General features: G+C 42.5%; 1 protein-coding gene across 1 annotated transcript in view; it reads right to left on the reverse strand.

Annotated features, from left to right (window-relative positions):
• ASIP (agouti signaling protein) overlaps positions 1–17,533 on the reverse strand; it is a 497,833-nt gene that overhangs the window by 190,196 nt on the left and 290,104 nt on the right. The gene's annotated exons all lie outside the window — the stretch shown is intronic.

Here is a 17,533-nt window from a genome sequence, read left to right on the forward strand (position 1 = left end):
ACCTGCTACCCGAAACCTACCTACACCCTACCAGGTGATGACAAAAAACCGTTGGTGAAGCCCAGATCCCACTTTCAGCCTAGTGATGCTAACTGCCTCCTTAACTCCACTTGCTTGTCCTTCTCCTGCAATTACAGCAAAAGAGCTTTCTGACGATGCCCTGAGCCACAGCAGTCAGCGCTCCATGGAATATATTTCCAGTGCTGCTGATAACTAGACACACCCCACGCACTTCGTAAAAGCTCTGGCCTATTACATTAAGGTGTATGGGAACCTCACCCAATACACACATGCACAGATAGTGCCACTTCCTGAATAAAAAAATAAAATAAAAAAAGATTTCCAACAGAATTATCAGAAAGCAGCCAGCCCTTTGTGTTGAGCTGCTTTGATATTCATGCACTTTTTCATTTCTTCTCCCATAATTGATCTCATGTATGCCAGTCGCCCCTGTCAATCAGTCTCTTGGTAAGTAAGGACTGTTTCTGGTTTTCTGACATAGCCAATTTTTTTGGGCATACCGGGGCATATTCACAAGTCCCTATTGCCCCATAACGTCACTTTTTACGATGTTGTGGTGGCGATAAAGGCATTGCCTTATTTACAAGGCAACATTAAGCCACTTACCTTGGCTTAACGTTGCCTTGTAAACAAGGCCCCCTTTCACTCTTCACTCTATGCTTAGCGTGAAAGGGGTGGGCAGTGGGTGTTGCGGTGGGCGTTCCACCGCAACACCCATTCATTTTGATGTGCCCCCTATTTACAAGGGCAGCGTAAAAATAAGGCAGCGCCAAAATTAAGACCAGGAAAAACCTGGTCTTAAGTTGGCGAAACAAGGAGAAATGCATTATTTCTCCTCGCTTTTGCTTTTTCCATGTGTGCTTCCTTGTGCAGCATACATAGAAAAATCAAAATGCCTTGGATTGTTTATATACAGGAAGGTCCCCATTCCTGTATATAAACAATCTTTAAAAAAAATGCAATTTTTCCACTTCCATGTGTGCTGCATTAAGCAACACACATAGAAGTGATAAAATTACATTTAAAAATTGTTTGTGTACAGGAAGGGGGACCTTCCTGTGCATAAACAATCTTTACTCTGCACGCAGATACCCTTGCACTATGGTGCAAGGGCACCTGCGTTTAGCGCTACACTGCTAAGTATAGTGCCAGCGCAGGGGGGAACGCAAAGCTGCACCATATCGTTGTAAACATGGTGCAGCCTCGAGTTTCAGAAGTGGTGGAGTGAGGCGTTAAGCCATGATGGCTAACGCCTCTTTCTGCCACTTCCTTGAACATATGCCCCACAGTTTCTAAATCATCATTCAAACATCGGCAGTACTTTACCTCATTTGTGTGGCCCCACACCATTGAACCTGTGATCGCTCTCAGTTTTATCAGCCAGTCCTGACTGCCGTAGGTTTACAGGCTAAAGGACTCAAAATACACAAATTTCTTTCTGCACTCTTGGTTGGCCTGTAAACACTCTTGATACGTAAATAATTTAGTTAACTCTTTAAGATCACTCTGGATGGAAGACCTTTTCATTGTGGATTTGATTTTAGGATGGACAGGATGTAAACAATAGCAGTGGAGGCTCCTCTGCTAAGGCGGAGGAGCGTCAACCCACTGCTTTGAAGCAGTGTGACAAAAAGAAAAATCAAATGATAATAACTTGCTGTTATTATCATTGTATTTTTTACAGCTGTGTCTTGCTCTGCTCTCAGAGCAGGGCAGGGAGGAGTGGTTTGCCCAAGCCAAGTGTACATGAATGCTTGCTCGGCCCTATGGTGCCAGCCAAACAGTCATGCACATTTTGCATGTTCTCAACACAGACTGCATTACAACCTGTGTGGAGAACATGCCCAGGCCCCCAGTTCCCGTCTGAGTGCCGAATTACAGCTCCCTGCATCGCAGCGTTGTGATTGGTCAGGGGAGCCAGGGTGTGCTTCTTGGTTGCTGTTCTGGCCCAAGTCGGACAGAGGAGAGATGGAGCAGAGATGCGGGATTCGGGATAAGGTAAATGTTTATTTTTTTTTGTACATTCCACTTCCTTCTTCTACCTTAGTTACCCCCACTCTGTGCCAGCCGCAACTGAGCAAAAGTGAACATCACATTAGCCGGCACATCGAGGCCAGGGGATCTCTCTTCAGTTAACTTCTTAATAAGGTGATTCAGGAGATAAGAATGTGTTTGGCTTCCACCCATTTCCAGAAATGCCTAGTACGGTAAGAAATTCTGATTTAGGAGCAAGTGTTTACCTTCTGACTTACTGCAGTCCTACTCAACCTCCTCAACCCAAGTGTGTGGCTTTTTGTCCAGTGCTTAATTTGTAAAAAAGAAAATACCAGGACCATTTTCAGAAGGCCACTGTGGCCTGCACCACCCATTGCTTCTCCAGTGCTGCCAAAGACAGTACCAACACAACTACTAGCCATTGCACTCCTGCAAGTGTGCCAATTCAGACTATTCCAGGCCACCCAGAGCTATAATTGCATGAGCTGCAGGTATTATTCATTTTAATGTATATTTACTTAACAAACACAGTTGTTGTGCTCATCTCAAAATTAGAGGGATAGTGCCACCATATGGTGGACTGTCAATAGAGCTGGTGCTGACAATTAAGTGCCAGTGCCCAGCACTGAAAACAATTACCTCAAATTAAGCTCTGGTATTGTCACATCTGGAGGTTTATACCTTACTCAGCATGGGTGACAAAGCCGTCCTTCCAACATATCCGGCACCTGCCTGTATCTAATGCAGATTGTCACGTTGTCATACCCCCCCACTTCGGGGCCCTAAAAGGCAACTAGTAATACCCTAAAATGGTAAAATGTAATGAGGGAGAGAAAAAAGCTAATTTAGTTTGTTTGAAAACAGGATAGCACTGGGTAAGAATCACTTATAGGTTGACTTCCATTGGGACTTTCCATGCAGCACCCATCACCTCTACTATTGAAGAGGAAGACCTGGGTCATTAAATTCCTTCACCTTCAGCAGCTTGTTCCTGTTTGTGCACCAACTAGTGATGAAAGAGTTGGAACCAAATATCAGGAATAAGGATTTCTTTGCATTATGCTTTGTCCATTAATCTGTGCTAACTGTGGCATTAAGGAGTTTTAGGAGCACATTAGGCAGCTGTGAGAGAAGGTACATGTTATCAGTATCAGGCAGAACTGATAGAATACTCCCTGGGATATGGGTACCAGGGCACCAAATTGATGAGATAGTTTCATGTAATCATTAAGGAACATGTTGAATATAAATGGTGCTAATGAACAGCTTGGCTCATGTTCTGAGAATAGAATTGCATCTAAATTATTCCTTCTCACCTGAAGTTGGACATGTGTCCACATACTTGAGGAAGCCCTTGTAAGAATTGTTGTAGCCTGCAATATAATATCATACCTTGCCACTTTCCACAGAGTCATTCCCCATGCACCCCATCAAAGGCTGAAGAAATGTCAGCTAAGCAGGTACAACTTCTGCTTTTTAACTCTTGTATATTGGGATACCAATAGGATTAGATTTAATTCAGCACTTTGACTGAACCAATTTGATGTGAAATAAAATACAATTCAATACAATGTCTGCCTTAATTTATACAGAGAATGCCATTCTTCTAGATGTAACAACCAAACGTTTGAGAACATTTTAATTGCATTGTCCAAACATGTGTAAGCTTGCCTGATGCTGGATTATTGATTGTTCCCTTTTTTCTGAAAACATTTGGTAATCCTAAATTGCAACTTTTTTTGGAATTGTGCCAGAGGAAATGTACTCAATCAATAGCCCTGATAGCTTAGTGGCTCACATTGCTTTTGAATGGCAACATGCAAATACTGTCTGAGCCCACTGCTGGGGAGTTGTTCAATTCTGAATTATTTTGTTCCTACTATCAGCTGAGGTCCTTATGTTGATCTCACATATGCATTTTCCACTTTACCCTGGAAAACCATAATCCCAAAATATGAAATATAATGGTTGGGGTAGGAGTATAGTGATTTATTACAAATTATACCTTTTTCTTTATACCAATCATTATGTTTGAAAAAAGGATATCTATTTGTCATATACAGGGTCTTTTGAGATCACACGACAAAAATATCTGAAAATCTCATGGTGATTGGCAGTCTTAATTTCCTCAAATTTATCGTGCCTTTCAGGGTCTTGTTGAATCTCTCCGGAAGCCCATTTGTTTGGGGGTTATAGGGTGTGGAGAACATGTAGATTGCCCTACACTCATCCCACATGGACTTTGTGCACGCTGACATGAAGTTAGGGTCTCAGTCAGACACTACTTCCTTGGTGAACCCTACACAGGTAAAAATCCCCATCAGGGCCCAAGCCATTGCAGGTGTATCTACCGACTTCAGAGGGATGCCTTCTGGGTACCATGTGGTGTGGTCCACTAAAACCCGGATGAACTTGTTGCCTAAGGCTGTCTTTAGGTGCAAGGGATCACAATGTCGATGCCCACCCTGTCAAAGGGAGTGCAAAAGGGTATATACTCAAAATATTGTGTTTTTAATATCGATATGTATTAATATCGATTAAAAAATAAAGAATGGACACAATATCAACTGGTCAGAATATAGACTACAAAAATTTCGAATAGGATAGCATTAATATCGAATCAAAAATATAGAATGGACATAATATCGAATGGACAGAATATAGACTACAAAAATATAGAATGGACAGAATATAGACTACAAAAATATTGAATTTGAGATAAGTAAGTTAATATCAATTTTTAAAGTGTTTTTTATGTTAGTATGTGTTTGAAAAGTGTATTTTTTTATTAGTTATATTAATTAAATATTTTTATGGTATTTAATTTTTGCGTAATATAATTCTGTAGCGGGTTGTGGGTTTATAGAAGAATAGGGTGGGAAGTAATTTAATCATAATTAATTAAATATGTTAATTTATTTATTGGTATTTATTTTGAATTAATTGTTAATTCATTATTAATTGTTAATTAAAAATGTAATTGGTAATTAATTTTAATTAATTGATTAATTGATAATTATGTTAATTTTAGTAATTTATTTTCTGTAGCGGGTTGTGGGTTTATAGGGGAATAGGGTGGGAAGTAATTTAATTATAAATAATTAAATATGTTAATTTATTTATAGATATTTATTTTGAATTAATTGTTAATTAATTATTAATTGGTAAATAATTAAAATATAATTGGTAATTAATTTTAATTAATTGATTAATTGATAAATATGTCAATTTTAGTAATTTATTTTCTGTAGCGGGTTGTGGGTTTATAGGGGAATAGGGTGGGAAGTAATTTCATTATAATTAATTAAATATGTACATTTATTTATTGGTATTTATTTTGAATTAATTGTTAATTAAATATTAATTGGTAATTAATTAAAATATAATTGGTAATACATTTTAAATAATTGATTAATTGATAAATATGTTAATTTTAGTAATTTATTTTCTGTAACGGGTTGTGGGTTTATAGGGGAATAGGGTGGGAAGTTATTTAATTATAAATAATTAAATATGTTAATTTATTTATTTGTATTTATTTTGAATTAATTGTTAATTAATTATTAATTGGTAATTAATTAAAATATAACGGGTAATACATTTTAATCATTTATTGGTTGATAATTATGTTAATTGTATTTTTTTATTTTTTGCAGAGTTTTATATAGCGCGAACTAGACCCGAACCGAATCAGGTATCAGAGCGCTTTACATATTTTCCAGTTACGTTACATGAGGACACACTTTCTTTTTTAGGCACAGGGAGATTAAGTGATTTGCCCAGAATCACAGGAGGTTTTGGCGTCGTTACCGAGACTCGAACCAAGATCCCCAGGTCCGAGGTCGAGCGCCCTAGCCGTTAGGCCAACTCCTCTCCCCTTACTCTCCTACTCCTAATTACTCTCCCCACCTGTTGCACACACTGGAGTGGGAATAGTAATTTTTACCCCTACGCTTTCCCCACTGTTGTACTCTCTGGAGTGGGAATAGTAATGTTTACTTCTATGCTATCCAACGCTTTCCCTACTGTATTAATTTATTTTCTGTAGTGGGTTGTGGGTTTATAGGGTAATAGGGTGGGGAGTAATTTATTTGTAAGTAATTCAATTTTTAAAATCTTTATTTTTTTATCTAATTTTAAAAAACAAAATTTAATTGTTAACTAATTTATTGTTAATTGGTAAATAATTTGTATTAGTAGGTAATTATTTTCATTAATTAATTTTTCTTTGTATTTTTAATTGATTATTTAATATATTAGATAAAAGTGTTCATTATTTTAATTAATTTGTAATTGGTATTAATATTTATTTTATTTTTATTTATATATGAAGTATTTTCTTTCCCTACTGTTGCACTCACTGGAGTGGGAATAGTAATTTTTACACTCCTGCTATCCAACGCTTTCCATACTGTTGCACTCACTGGAGTGGGAATAGTAATTTTTACCTCTACGCTATCCAACGCTTTCCCTACTGTAGCACTCACTGGAGTGGGAATAGTAATTTTTACTTTCCCGGTATCCAATGCTTTCCCTACTGTTGCACTCACTGGAGTGGGAATGGTAAATGTTATGCCTACGCTATCCAACGCTTTCCCTACTGCTGCACTCTCTGGATTGGGAATAGTAATTTTTACCCCTACGCTATCCAACGTTTTCCCTACTGTTGCACTCTCTGGAGTTGGAATAGTAATTATTACTCTGCCGCTGTCCAACGCTTTCCCTACTGTTGCACTCATTGGAGTGAGAATAGTAATTTTTACCCCTATGGTAGCCAACGCTTTCCCTACTGTTGCACTCATTGGAGTGGGAATATTAATTTTTACCCCTACGCTATCCAACGCTTTCCCTACTGTCGCACTTTCTGGAGTGGGAACAGTAATTTTTACCCTCCCGCTATCCAACGTTTTCCCGACTGATGCACTCACTGGTGTGGGAATAGTAATTTTTACCCCTACGCTATTCAACGCTTTCCCTACTGTTGCACTCTCTGGAGTGGGAATAGTAATTTTTACCCCAACGCTAGCCAACACTTTCCCTACTGTTACACTCTTTGGAGTGGGAATAGTAATTTTTACCCCTACTCTATCCAACGCTGTCCCACCTGTTGCACTCACTGGAGTGGGAATAGTAATTTTTACCCCTACGCTATCCTACGCTTTCCCTACTGTTGTACTCTCTGGAGTGGGAATAGTAATTTTTACCTCTACGCTATCCAACGCTTTCCCTACTGTAGCACTCTCTGGAGTGGGAATAGTAATTTTTACTTTACCGGTATCCAATGCTTTCCCTACTGTTGCACTCACTGGAGTGGGAATAGTAAATGTTATGCCTACGCTATCCAACGCTTTCCCTACTGTTGCACTCTCTGGATTGGGAATAGTAATTTTTACCCCTACGCTATCCAACGTTTTCCCTACTGTTGCACTCTCTGGAGTTGGAATAGTAATTATTACTCTGCCGCTATCCAACGCTTTCCCTACTGTTGCACTCATTGGAGTGGGAATAGTAATTTTTACCCCTATGCTAGCCAACGCTTTCCCTACTGTTGCACTCACTGGAGTGGGAATATTAATTTTTACCCCTACGCTATTGTTCTGCTCGATTTTCCCGGCCCTCTTTTGAGGAAAGGTGATTGAAGGTGACTTCAGTCTCTTATCATTCCAGTGCAAGGGCTAGAGTAGTGAATAGAGCCTATTTACAAGGCACTTTGCTATAATTCTGTGTTCTCCTCCTTAGATTAGGGCTTATACACATAGGCTAGGGGATAGATTCGTTAGTATTAGGGATAATCCGTCCTTTAGTGAGGGTATTATTATACTTTCCATGGAGTTATGCTGAATTCGGCCTGGTAGGCCTCAAATGGGAGAGACTCCATCTTTCTTTCTGCTCCGGCAGCTTGGGATGCTTCTAGGTCAAGTGTAATGTTTTAGTTATGAGGTGTTGTTCGCTTGGAGAGAACCGGTTCAGGCCGGCCCTTGTCGAAGGATTGTATTTTTCTTCATACCGAAGACACAACATCAGGCCGGCCGGCTGGGAACGTGTCCTTGGTACGGGGAGGTACAAGAATTTGGTGGGCGGCAGGGTACTGGCCGGAATTTTCCATGAGGAGACACGCTTCTATATTAGTGAAAGCCCGAGACAGTTAGTTAGTTAGTCCGTAGGCGGCATCTAGCCGTTAGCAACAAAGCTATTACTTATTTCAGGGAAGACAAGCGCCATTCCAAAGGCGGAGAAGAATCGAGAAACAGATACTCTCTTAGTAGAACAGCCAGGGAAGAGAGAGTAGCCGATGAGAGGAAGGTTCCAGTGACTTGGAGAAAGGTGAAGGGAACAGCGCATAGCGGTGCAGACGTGTACCCGTGATTGCGGAGGTGTGACTTCAAGACGAGCCAAGCCACAGACGAGAAGGGAACCTAGATGACTGCTGAGCGCAGACTTCATATTAATAAGGTGATGTCGACCCTTTCTTACTAGAGTGCACAGCCTAATCTTTCACTTCTCTTTGCAGGTTATGTGTTGTAGTGTGGTGTTATATGATTGTTTATTGTAATGAGAAATAAAGTACCCCAGTTCTTTGTGAACCGACATGTGCTTCGTATTCTTGTATGAGAGGGTAACCTATTCTTCTAGTCAGATGCAACTATGTGAACAGATGCTAACCCTGATCAGGTAAGTGGTAACTGAATAAGGGAGAGAGGAGCCCCTTGAATTAGAGAATGAGTTGTACATTATCCAAATTGGCAACCGTTGTGTGATCGGTAATACTATAGTTCTATACCCCTGATGAATAGTGAGATTGATCCCTTTATGTAATGGTAATCATAGGATAAGCTGCCGTCTGGGTAGGTTGTCTGGGTTCGTCTGGGACCGCGAGATCGCCGATATTGCTGCTGCCGTCTGGGTAGGTTGTCTGGGTTCGTATGGGACCGCGAGATCGCCGCTGATGCTGCCGTCTGGGTAGGTTGTCTGGGTTCGTCTGGGACCGCGAGATCGCCGATATTGCTGCTGCCGTTTGGGTAGGTTGTCTGGGTTCGTATGGGACCGCGAGATCGCCGCTGATGCTGCCGTCTGGGTAGGTTGTCTGGGTTCATCTGGGACCGCGAGATCGCCGATATTGCTGCTGCCGTCTGGGTAGGTTGTCTGGGTTCGTCTGGGACCGCGAGATCGCCGATATTGCTGCTGCCGTCTGGGTAGGTTGTCTGGGTTCGTATGGGACCGCGAGATCGCCGCTGATGCTGCCGTCTGGGTAGGTTGTCTGGGTTCATCTGGGACCGCGAGATCGCCGATATTGCTGCTGCCGTCTGGGTAGGTTGTCTGGGTTCGTCTGGGACCGCGAGATCGCCGATATTGCTGCTGCCGTCTGGGTAGGTTGTCTGGGTTCGTATGGGACCGCGAGATCGCCGCTGATGCTGCCGTCTGGGTAGGTTGTCTGGGTTCGTATGGGACCGCGAGATCGCCGCTGATGCTGCCGTCTGGGTAGGTTGTCTGGGTTCGTATGGGACCGCGAGGCCGCCGATTGCTGATATTATACGAGGTTTGGGTATGTATCTTAGGAATTCCCTGTCCTTAGGTGGTAGATATATGTTGTTACCTATTGTAAATAGGCCCTAGGGAGGGGGAGGTGGTAACGTTCTGGCTGAGTTGGTGATGCACTGGTGAGCTGGTCCTATCTAATCAGAAAAACCAGGCAGAACATTTGGCGTCACGAACCGTTTAGGAAACCTGTGTGCTTTGTGTCGGCGCGTACGTGGTTTCGTTTGTATATTATTTGTATATAATTGTGTGCATAGTTTTTTTTTTCAAGATGTTTTTGAGAAAGTTGAAATCTGTTTTTAAGTTGCCTGTTGATATTCCCGGCTGGGATTCAACGCCTTATGAGGCCTTGGCCCACGAGTGGGCTGATTCTACTGGTTTGAGTGAAAATTGGAATTCTTGTCTGGAGCTGGCGGAGCCGGCTGATGTGATTTCCTGTTTGCAGAAGGCGCCAGTGGCGAAGGGTGAAGAGCTTCCTATTTTAGGGCGCAGAGGTTGGATTGTTTTGTCTGCGTACAGGCTTGTACATGAGAAGTTGTCAAAATTGCAGAAGGAGCATGTGGAAATGGAACGGAAGTTTGTTGAAATTCAAAATGCTCATACTTTGTTGCGGTGTCAAAATAAATTGCTTGCCGACAAACTTGAAACGTATCAGATTATCGCTGAAAGGGCGGCTGTTCGGATTGCACGATATAAATACAAGAATCGTCGTGGTCGCGTTTCTAAACGGAAAGTGCGTCTGGTCGTGGCGAAAGCCGGACTGGATTGGAATCCTGATGAATGGGATGGTAATATCTGGAACTCGAGTGATTCTCGTTCCTCGGATGAGGAGTCTAACAATCGCGAGTCTTCTCGCTCCGGACAGGCTTTTAAATCTGCTTCTTGTGCTACAGATGTTGAGTCCCGCGACTACGATCGCTCTTTGCATTGTGTTGATACTTCTCATACGGATTGTTCCCCTAAGTTTACTGATCGGGCTCCTTGTGATGCTCTTCCTGCGGTCTCTGTGCATCCTGTTTTTCGTAGGAAGCTGCAGCAAGCTCCCGGTAATCCGAACGGTATTCCTCTGGACTCTTTGGAGGATTTTACTCAACAGGAAATTAGTGATATTTTGCAGCGATTTCGACAGCGAGCAGGTGAGACCTTGCTTACGTGGATGGTGCGCCTTTATGAACTGGGCGCTGCTGGCATTATGTTGGATGCTGGCGATTCTTTGAAGTTTTGTTCCTTGAGTTCGGATTCTACTGTTCAAGATCATTTTCGTAATTATAATGGTGCTGGTCAAATCAGTTTGCTTCAGTTGGCGACTGAGGGTTGTAATCAAAAGTACCCTACTGAATCTGACTGGCCTGTGAATGACAAGCCGTGGTATACATTGCGCGATGCTGCACAACGTCTCAAAGAGGAGGTGATGAAAACTGCGATTTTTCTGAGTACTGCTGACAGATTGCTTGATGGTTTGCTGACGTCTTCTGTGCGGAATCGTATTATTCGTTCTTCCCCGGTTGCTTATAAGCAGGTCATGATGACTTTATTGATCAATCAGACTGGTAACGCGTTGTCTATGGTATTGGAATCTGTACGCCAGCTCGGTGAGTTGGGTGATTGGTTTAAACCTGAACGACAGTCCCGGCCTGACACTCGTAGTCCTGGAGACAATAAGCTTACTAGACGTGACATGTTTCTTGCACTCTTGGCTGATGGTGTGAGGAAGGAGGATATTGATGGTGAAACTACTCCTCGTTTGTGGGACTTGTTTCGCAAACACGGTTTGGACCGGAAGGAGGGTGCCCGGCGTGTGCGGACGAATGAGTGCGATCGTGATTATTCTGATGACAGCGGTGATGACAACCGACGTGTGCGTTCTGATCGTCGTGATGATCGACGTTATGTACGTGATGCGTCCCCTCGTCGTGGAAGAGAGAGAGAGCGAGAGGGGGAAAGAGAAAGGGGGAGAGATGACTATGTTAACAGCAGACGTAGAGATGAAAGGGATCAGTCCCCTGAGTTGAGGAGGAGGGAGGATCGACACAGATTTTCCGATCGAAATTCGCTGTACAATACAGAGGACAGGAATCCATTTCGTAATAGAGATGGATATGAACATGACATATTGATACCTGAGAAACGTGAGAACATTTATCCTGATTTGTCCTGGTTGACAGAACGCAGTAAAAATGACTAGGAAGTAGGTCAAGCTCCCGTACATAGATGGGCTCACCGAGATAATAGACCCTATGTTGATATTGAAATTTTTTGGAGACATCGTAATATCCAAAGGGCCCGAGCATTGGTAGATACAGGAGCGGAGGCCACTCTTATTCATGGAAAATCAAAGAAATTTAAAGGCCAATTTTTTACAATTACTGGTTTAGGTGGAAAGGAAACTCCCGCAGTACAAACTACACTTGAAATGAGAATAGGTAGAATTCCTAGAAAAGAATACTCGGTATTAGTCGTGCCACTCTTAGAGTACATAATTGGAATTGACATTTTGAAAGGAATGACTTTGCATTTGGATGATGGATGTTATCAATTTGGAACTAAACATTATATATCATCCAGACCTGTACGGGTTGGTCGTTTAAGAATGGCCCCCATAAAGATTCCCCAGGCGACAAAAGTGGTTTGTCAGAAGCAGTATCGTATCCCAGGTGGTCATGAAGAGATTAGTACCACTATTCAGGATTTGGTGGATGCAGGAGTTATAACTCCGGTTACTTCTGCTTGGAATAATCCCGTTTGGCCCGTGCGTAAGAGTGATAATTCTTGGCGCATGACTGTTGATTATCGAGAACTGAATAGGTATACACCCCCTTTGACTGTTGCAGTACCGGATATCATTACTTTAATTGAAAGAATCCAAAAGCATCCAGGTACATGGTATGCGTCCATTGATATTGCTAATGCTTTCTTTTCGATCCCGATTGCCCCTGAGTGTCAGGAACAATTCAGTTTTACATGGAACGGACGTCAAATGACGTTTAGAAGTCTTCCCCAGGGCTATGTGCATAGTCCTACGATATGTCACCGGCTGGTGGCCGAGCACTTAGCTGAGGTACCTGTACATCCGCAAATTCAGTTATGTCATTACATTGATGATATTTTGATTCAAGGTGAGACACGAGATGAAGTCCAGACCCAATTAGATAAAATCCTTGAGTGTCTGCGCGAGAAAGGTTGGGAAATCAACCCGGATAAATTACAAGGTCCATCCCAGACTGTAAAATTTTTGGGTATTAATTGGCATGAAGGACACAGAGAAGTGATCCCACATTTAAAACAGAAAATTCTTGATTTTGCAGTTCCGAGAAATAGGAAAGAAGCCCAAAGCTTCATTGGCTTGTTTGGCTTTTGGCGCCAACATATTCCACATTTGAGTCAAATATTGGCCCCTTTGTATCGAGTCACTCGTAAAAAGAATGCGTTTGAATGGGGTAAACCACAGCAAGATGCGTTTAGTTTGGCAAAAGAAGCGATTCAGTATGCCTTGGATTTATGGCCTGTGTGCGATGGTGATGTGGATTTGAATGTGTCTGTACAAGGCCTTTATGCAAATTGGAGTTTGTGGCAAAAACAAGGAACAAGTAAAGTACAGTTAGGTTTTTGGACCAAAAAGTTACCTGATGCTGGTGAGCGTTATACACCTTTTGAGAAACAGTTGCTTGCATGTTACTGGGCTCTGGTGGATACCGAGCAATTAACTTTGGGACATGATGTGGTCCTGCGACCTGAAATTCCTATCATGCAGTGGGTTTTGAGTTTGCCGAAAACTCACCGAATTGGACACGCTCAGGAGGCGAGTGTGATTAAGTGGAAATGGTACATACAAGACAGGGCACGTGTGGGACCAAAGGGAGTTGCATCCTTGCATGAGCAGGTGGCGCGGGCGCCATCGGTTCAGACGGAGAGTGAATGTTCCGTACCTATAGTACAGGAATCCCCTGTTAAGTGGGGTAAACCATTTGATGATTTGTCCGCGGAGGACAGAAACCATGTTTGGTTTACGGATGGTTCGGCAAGGTTCATAGGTACAAAACGACATTGGAAGGCAGTGTCCTATAATCCGATCACACAAAAGTTGCTGAGTACAACTGGTGAGGGAAAGAGCAGCCAATTCGCTGAGCTTTATGCTGTTTATCAAGTTCTGAAACAAGAGTTACCTGGCACCTGTCATATTTTTACTGATTCCTGGTCTACTGCCAATGGATTGGCAGTTTGGTTACCGACTTGGCATTCCCATAATTGGGAATTGCATTCAAAAGAACTGTGGGGAAAAGAATTATGGCAAGAGATTTGGGAAATGCTCCCGCAAAGTACTGTTACAATCTTTCATGTGGATGCCCATACCCCGATAGACTCCCTTGACAAATTCTTTCATAATATTGCAGATGAAAAATCTAAAATTGCTGAGGCACTGGTGGACATGCAGGATTCTGATATGGAAGGATTGGCGAAATGGGCCCACCAGAAAGCAGGACATTACAGAGAGAAAGTCACTAGCAGGTGGGCCGCTGATCAAGGAATTTATATTCCTTTAGATTTATTCAAAGACATTATTTTGCATTGTTCCATTTGTCAGCATGCTAGACGGCGGAAAGTGCCTCAAATTGTTAAAGGTCATTTACATCGTGGGAAATTGCCCGCTCAAATTTGGCAAATTGATTATATTGGTCCACTCCCTATGAGTAAAAATTGTCAATACATTTGCACCATTGTTGATACATACAGTGGCCTGTTAGTGGCCTTTCCTTGTAAACAAGCCACCCAAGTGAATACCATTAAAACATTGGAATTGATTATGCTTTATTATGGTGTCCCATTCCAAATTCAATCTGATAATGCATCCCATTTTCGTGGAAGATTGGTGCAGGAATTTTGTGTGGAAAATAATATTGAATGGGTGTTTCATATACCATATTATCCGCAGGCCTCGGGCCTGATTGAAAGATTGAACGGTTTGCTGAAAAATCAATTGCGAAAATTGACTGATGTCAAGTATAAAAATTGGAGGGATTATTTGTTCCAGGCACTGTTAATTTTGAATAATCGTCCCTTTCTAAATGCTGAATCTCCACTGATGCGTTTGTTTCCTCCGAATGTTGATGCAAAGCCCAATTCTATTGGTGACACTGTGATGTACTGGGAAATTACCCCCGGAGCATTGGCTCCATGCAGAGCGACCCCAGGGTCGGCAGGTCTAGACCTGCATGCCATGAATGATACTATTATAAAAAGTAAAGATCGAGTCATCATTGAAACCGGTGTTGGTGTCTGTATACCCACTGGAAATTTTGGATTAATCGCCCCTAGATCGGGGCTGGCTGTGAAAGGTGTTCAAGTACTCGGAGGAGTCATTGACAGTGACTATCAGGGAGAGATTAAGGTGCTCCTGCTGAATAGCAGTGAGGTTGATTTACCGATACATAAAACTGACCGAATTGCTCAATTGTTGATAATGCCTGTTTTCAGTGGTGAGATCACAAAAGGCACTGCCCCAACGTTGCTAACTGTACGAGGTCAAAAAGGATTTGGTTCCACGGATAATCCTGGAGCTAGAGTTTGGGTGCAATCGCCTAAGAATCCCCCTGAACAAGCTGAGATTATTGCAACCGGTCATGATAATACTGTTCTAGTCATGAGACCAGGGAAAGATAGCTGGGAAGCTGTCCCGGCTGACAAATGTTACCTACGAGAATGAATAATGCCTGTATTTTGATTTTCTTTCAGATCATTCTCTGGACTGTTGCTGCAGGATGTGTCGGCGTTGGACTGCTACGATGAGAGAGGAGGGAACCCATCGACCCGGGCTGATCTGAGAACCCGAGTACCGCGTTCCTTTGCTGCGTGGGATTCGTCATCGAACTTTTGGACTACTTTAGCCAAGCGAGTAACTAATGCCCCTCATTTTTGTTTAACACCGATGCGTTCGGTGACTGACATTCTAGCGACTTGTTTAGTTGCTGTCCCTGCTTCATTAGAGACTTTGGCCCATATTTTTAATATATCGAATGCCCGTCCTAATGTCCTTTTGGGAGATTTTGCTACACATGAATACTGCCCTTTATGTACTGAGTTGTCCGATCCGACACCCCTGATCCAGTCCCAGATAATCACTTATAATATCGCGCAGGGTGATTTATGTTTTTTCCTTACTTGCGATCCGAATGCTATTTCTGAGTGTGTGCGTTTAAAATTGAAAGGTACTACTTCCTTCACAGCTCATGAAAGGACTTTGTGCTTCCGAAGATCACCGAAATTATGTACTTCTGTTCAAAATAATAAGACTTGTAAGAGTTTAGTGGTTACCCCCAGTCATTATCGTACAATGCTGCTACCCTCTGGTTGGCTCTTTTCTTGTGGTAATACATCCTGGCCATATATTCCCGCAAACATTTCCGGAGGCCCTTGTGCCATTACCAGACTGAGCTTGTTGATGTTCTCATCGCATCCTAATGCCAATTCCCGTGTGATCCGAGATACTGTAATGCTACAGGAGGACTGTGATTCGTCTATGCATTTATATTCCAAATCTGAATACCTTAGTTTAGCTATCTCAATTGTTGGTGTTCCTGCCTTGGCGGTCTATAATGCCAAGTCTATTGGGAAAATGGCCTGCTGGATGGTAAAATCCATTAATCATACTTCTACAATCCTGTCTGACATGCTATTAGACGCCCAGGGTGAACGTAGAGCTATCCTGCAGAACCGGGCGGCTATTGATTATCTTTTGCTTAAACATGGACATGATTGTTCTGACTTTGAGGGTCTTTGTTGTTTTAACCTGTCTGACCATACGAAATCCATTCAGGCCCATATTGACAAACTTCATGACTTGACGGAAGAGGTTAGAAAACACCTTGACCAGGGCTGGTTTGACTGGCTCTTTAATTGGTTACCTGATTTACATATGTTGCGTCAAATATTAGGGGGTATTTTGATTACTATTAGCATTTTGATAGCTATTTGTTGCTTTATTCAGTGTATTCCTTCTCTACTTCAATACTGCAAACCTGGTACTAGACATAGATCAGTTCGTTTTGTTTCATATTATTCGTCCACAGATGTTAGTTCTGTTTGATGAATGTATAATAGACTGAAGTCAAGGGTGAAATGTTCTGCTCGATTTTCCCGGCCCTCTTTTGAGGAAAGGTGATTGAAGGTGACTTCAGTCTCTTATCATTCCAGTGCAAGGGCTAGAGTAGTGAATAGAGCCTATTTACAAGGCACTTTGCTATAATTCTGTATTCTCCTCCTTAGATTAGGGCTTATACACATAGGCTAGGGGATAGATTCATTAGTATTAGGGATAATCCGTCCTTTAGTGAGGGTATTATTATACTTTCCATGGAGTTATGCTGAATTCGGGCCTGGTAGGCCTCAAACGGGAGAGACTCCATCTTTCTTTCTGCTCCGGCAGCTTGGGATGCTTCTAGGTCAAGTGTAATGTTTTAGTTATGAGGTGTTGTTCGCTTGGAGAGAACCGGTTCAGGCCGGCCCTTGTCGAAGGATTGTATTTTTCTTCATACCGAAGACACAACATAAGGCCGGCCGGCTGGGAACGTGTCCTTGGTACGGGGAGGTACAAGAATTTGGTGGGCGGCAGGGTACTGGCCGGAATTTTCCATGAGGAGACACGCTTCTATATTAGTGAAAGCCCGAGACAGTTAGTTAGTTAGTCCGTAGGCGGCATCTAGCCGTTAGCAACAAAGCTATTACTTATTTCAAGGAAGACAAGCGCCATTCCAAAGGCGGAGAAGAATCGAGAAACAGATACTCTCTTAGTAGAACAGCCAGGGAAGAGAGAGTAGCCGATGAGAGGAAGGTTCCAGTGACTTGGAGAAAGGTGAAGGGAACAGCGCATAGCGGTGCAGACGTGTACCCGTGATTGCGGAGGTGTGACTTCAAGACGAGCCAAGCCACAGACGAGAAGGGAACCTAGATGACTGCTGAGCGCAGACTTCATATTAATAAGGTGATG

This window comes from Lissotriton helveticus, chromosome 7, assembly GCF_964261635.1.
Source record: "Lissotriton helveticus chromosome 7, aLisHel1.1, whole genome shotgun sequence".
Classification (NCBI taxonomy): Eukaryota; Metazoa; Chordata; class Amphibia; order Caudata; family Salamandridae; genus Lissotriton; species Lissotriton helveticus.